Here is a 5,321-nt window from a genome sequence, read left to right on the forward strand (position 1 = left end):
TTTTTGACAGCATCAGAAATGATACCCTGATAATTTTACAGTCTTCAAAGGCCTGTAAATTGCAGTAGCCTCGCTGCAAAAGTTTCATTTAAGTATTCTGGGAGAGCACACATAGTGGATGATGCTGGTTTGAGAGTGGTGGGAAGGAATAGAATACACAGGTTGATTTTTTTCATTAAGAGGAGTAGAAACAAAGGAAGAGTGATGTAACAAGAAGGTAGGAATTATAATGACTAATGATTTAAAAAAAAAAAAATCAAGCTACAATCCATAGCACAAGTACATTTGGAAGAGATCTCAGGATCATTTTTTTTTCTCAAAGCTGGGTCAAAGCTGAATTCACCCCCAGACCAATTCCATACCCAGGACAACAGCTCTCTGCCACCTTCCATGCATACACTAAGGAAATCCATTCCAAAACTGAACAAGACAGTTCACAACATTAGTTCCCTCACTTCTCTATACAAGCTTACTTTTACTACAATAACACAAAAATAATGGCATGAAAGAAACAGCAGGTGTGGAAATACAAATATTAAATCAGCTTCCTAACCAGTTTTGTTTGTTTTCATTTATGCAAGCAAGATAGTATGAGCTGCAGGCCTAACAATGCCAGTAGGTTTGTGCCTCCTTGTTGGACTCCCTGATGTGTAACACAATCCTGGCGCTAGTACAAGCTTTGTTATCTTTGGGATATTTGTATTTCTTTCATGTAAATTCTCTGAAGAACTCAAAGGCTAAGCACATCATGAAACATTTCCCTTGAGGGCACTAATTGGGTTGCTTTCCTTTAATTAGCCATCTGTTTTTATAAAATCTGAAGGAATTCCATAAGTTAGATATTTATCTCTGTCAGAATTTACCAAAGTCTGACAAGGAGGTAAAAAGTTATTGGGTGAACAGAAAGAGGCAGACCAACAATGTGCCTGAATAAGATTTAATTGCCTCAGGAAATGAGGCTAAAATAGATGCATTATTTATAATCACTTCTGAATACAGGCCCATTGATGGACTATAATGCACAGCTCAGGAATTAATGATTAAAAAAAAAAAGATCAGGAGTAACAAAAACCCATCAACACCAAATATTTGTGGATTTTTAGGGGTGAAGGTAGAGCAAATACCATCCCCACAGATGAAAAGATCTACTGCTGGATGGACAGACAGAACATGGTCTGAAGTAGGAAGGGGGTGATAAGTCAGGTTTCTTAATCCTTAAAAGGGTTTAACTGAAGTTTGGTGAAATGTTCAAGCAGAATACATCCTAAGTTCATCTTTACCTTGGTTAGCCTGCACTGAGTTAGTTTTCTCTGGCAGCCCCCAACAAGCACCAGACAGTCTTTAGAATCTGACAGCAAAGTTGCACAGCAAAGAGGAAAACTGTAAGATACTATTATCTATGGCAGCTCACACGGATCAAGAAATGCTCAAAAAAACCATACAGTTCATAATAGTTCAGACTACGGCATCATTGACATATATTTTTTTCTTTTTTTTTTTCCCCAGGAAAATTTGAACTATGACAGGCAAGAGACCTCTTGCGTTCAAGTGGAGGGACTGGGGCAGAAATACAGCTCTTCTGACAACTGGTAGGTCAAGTGAGAGTTCTGTTCTTCACCTTTCTGCTTATAAATCTACTTATATCTACTACTATTTTAGAAATCTACTTATAAATCAAGTGTTTTCGTGTAGCTGCACTAAAGATGTCTAGTTCCATGACTCATGTATTTTATAGAACATTACTCAGTTTGCTGGGCTACATGTGTCATGAGAAGTATGATGCTCAGGACATCTTGGCAAGTCAAAATGAGAGCCTGCTTCTTGGACATTCCTCCTTCTCTGCCAGGCTGGGCACCAGAAAGCTCAATCAGAAACAAGTTCTAACACAAACTGCACAAAAGGACACAATAAACACATGACGGAAAATCCTGAATGAAAACCAAAACACTCGATTCTAGTGAGACACCCAGAAGAGTCATGGTTTCATAGAATTACAGAATCATAGAATGGCTTAGGCTGGAAGGGACCCTAGAGATCATCTAATCCAACCTTCCATGGGCAGGGACACCTCTCAACTAGACTAGGTTGCTTAAGGCCTCATGCATCCTGGCCTTAAACACCTCCATGGAGGGGGCATCCATAACCTCTCTGGCCAATCTACTCCAGAGTCTAGCCATATTCATACTGAAGAACTTCTTCCTAAGATCTAGTCTAAACCTACTCTCCTCCACTTTAGAACCATTTCCCCTTGTCCTGTCGCTGCACACTCTTTTGAAAAGTCACTCTCCAGCCTTTCTGTAGGTTCCCTTTAGATACTACTGGAAGGCAATTATAAGGACCCCCGGAATCTTCTCTTCTCCAGGCTGAACAACCCCAGTGGCCTCAGCCTAGCCTCCTAGCAGAGATGCTCCAGCCCCTGGATCATCTCTGTGGCCTCCTCTGGACTCATTCCAACAGATCTGTGTCCCTTTTATGGTGGGGACAGCAGAACTGGATGTAGTATTCAAGGTGGGTCTCACAAGAGCAGAGTAAAAGGGGAGAATCATCTCTCTTGATCTGCTGGCCACACCTCTCTTGATACATCCCAGGATGCAGTTGGCCTTGCTTCTCATCAATCAACACCCCCCAGTCCTTCTCTTCAGGGCTACTCGCAACCAACTCTGTATCCAGTTTGTGCCTGGGATTGGCCCAACCCAGGTGCAGGACCTTGCACTTCACTTGTTGAACCTCATGTAGTTTGCATTGGCCCTTTTCTCAAGCCTGTCAAGGTCCCTCTGGATGGCCTCTCTTCCCTCAAGTGAGTCCACTGCACCACACAGCTTAGTGTCATGAGAAAACTTGCTGAGGGTGCGCTCAATGCCACTATCCATGTTACTGACAAAGATGTTAAACAGCACTGGACCCAGAACAGACCTCTGAAGAACTCCATTTGTCAATGGTCTCCATGTGGACTTCAAGCCATTGATCACAACTCTTTGAGTGCAACCTTCTAGCCAGTTCCTTATTCACCCAGAAAATATTTTAGGGAAACTTTGCCTCTTCCTCCTATATAAATCTTATATATAAAAGAAAATCATAGGATCAAAGAATGACTTAGGTTGGAAGGGCCCTTAGAGATCATCTAGTTCCAACACCTCCTGCCATGGGCAGAGATACCTCCCACTATACCAGGTGGCCCCATCCAACCTGTTCTTGAGTACCTCTAGTCATGGAGCATCCACAACTTCCCTGGGCAACCTGCTCCACTGTCTCACTACCCTCACACTGAAGAACTTCTTCCTTATATCCAATCTAAATACATCCTCTTCCAGTTTGAAGTGATTACCTCTATCACTACAAGTCCTTGTAAAAAGTTCCTCCCCAGCTTTCTTGTAGACCCCCTTCAGATACTGGATAGCCCCAGTAAGGTCTCCCTGGACCCTACTCTTCTCCAGGCTGAACAACTCAAACTTTCTCAGCCTGTCCTCATAGGAGAGGTGTTCCAGCCCTCTGATCATCCTTGTGGCCCTCCTGTGGAACTGCTCCAAAAAGTACACATCCTTCTGTTGAGAGCTCCAGAGCTGGACACAGTATTCCAGGTGGGGTCTCACGAAAGTGGCATAAAGGGAGAGATTTATCTCCCTTGACCTGCTGGCCATGCTGTTTTTGATGCAGCCCAGCATACAGTTGGGGCTTTCTGGGCTGTACTTGCACATTGTTGGGTCATGTTGAGCTTTTTGTCAGCCAGTACACCCAAGCCATCCTCCTCAGGACTGCTGTCAAACCAGACTCTACCCAGCCTGCATTTGTGCTTGGGATTGCCCCGACCCAGCTGCAGGACCTTGCATTTGGCCTTCTTGAATTTCATGAGCCCATCTCTCAAGCCTGTCAAAGTCCCTCTGGATGGTATCCCTTCCCTCCAGCATGTCGACCACATCACACAGCTTCGCGTCATCTGGAAACCTGCTGAGGGTGCACTCAGTTCCACTGTCCATAACACAAACAAAGATGTTAAACAGCACCGGTCCCAGTACCAATCCCTGAGGAACACCACACTCATCACTAGTCTCCACCTGGAACATCAAGTCATTGGCCACAGACCTTTGACTATGACCATCCAGACAATCCCTTACCCACCGAGTGGTCCATCTGTCAAATCCATGTCTCTCCAATTTGGAGACCAGGATGTCATGTAGGACAGTGTCAAACACTTTGCCTGAGACCAGGCAGATGATGACTCTTCCCTTATCCTCCGATGTTGTAACTACATCATAAAAGGCCACTAGATTTGTCAGTCAAGGTTTGCCCTGGGTCAAGTCATGTTGGTTGCGACAAATCACCTCCTCATTTTCTGTGTGCCTTAGCAGAGCCTTCAGGCGGATCTGCTCCATGATCTTGCCAGGCACAGAGGCCAGACTGACTGGCCTGGAGTTGCCTGGGACTGCCTTTGTTCCCTTTTTGAAGATGGGGGTTATGTTTCCCCTTTTCCAGTCGGTGGGAATTTCACCAGTCTGCCTTGACTTTTCAAATATGATGGAAAGCAGCTCAGCAACTTCATCTGCCAGTTTCCTCAGGATCTGTGGATGGATCTTGCTAGACTTGTACACCTTCAGGTTCTTTAGATGTTCTTGAACATAATCTTCACATACAGTGGGCAGATCTTCCTTCTTCCTGTCACTGCCTTTGCCTTCTGCAACTTGGGTGGTTTGACTACAGCCCTTGCTGGTGAAGACTGAAGCAAAGAAGTCGTTGACTGCCTCAGCATTCTCCATATCCCTTGTGACCAGGTCTCCCGTTTCCTTCCAGAGAGGGCCCACATCTTCCTTAGCCTTCCGTTTATCACTGACATACCTGTAGAAGTGTTTCTTGTTACCCTTGATGTCCCTGGCCTGATCTAATTCTGTGTGGGCTTCAGCTTTCCTAACCTGATCTCTGGCTGCTAGGACAACTTCTTTGTATTCTTCCCAGGCTACCTGCCCTTGCTTCCTCTCTCTGTAGACTCTCTTTTTGCATCTAAGTGTGTCCAGGAGCTCCTTGTTCATCCCGGCAGGCCACCTGACTTTTGCTTTCCTTCCTCTTTTTTGGATGCATTGCTCCTGGGCTTGGAGGAGGCCATCCTTGAGTACTGACCAGCTTTCTTGGGCCTCTTTCCACTCCAGGGCTTTATCCCATGCTACTCTCTCTCTCTCTTCATATATTATTCATAAATATATAAAATTATAAAATATAAGTATGGTATACATTAAATATACTATATTATATTGTGAATTATCAAATATAAAACATAAAATTCACTTTTAGTTTCACAGAATGTCACAAGGATAGTTCTAGGACAACTACAT

At 44.1% G+C, this 5,321-nt stretch overlaps 1 pseudogene; it reads right to left on the minus strand.

Annotated features, from left to right (window-relative positions):
• Positions 1–2,519: 2,519 nt before the first annotated feature.
• Positions 2,520–5,021, minus strand: LOC103780008 (annotated as a pseudogene).
• Positions 5,022–5,321: the final 300 nt, after the last annotated feature.

Source organism: Merops nubicus, unplaced genomic scaffold (assembly GCF_000691845.1).
Source record: "Merops nubicus isolate BGI_N331 unplaced genomic scaffold, ASM69184v1 scaffold10769, whole genome shotgun sequence".
Lineage (NCBI taxonomy): Eukaryota > Metazoa > Chordata > Aves > Coraciiformes > Meropidae > Merops > Merops nubicus.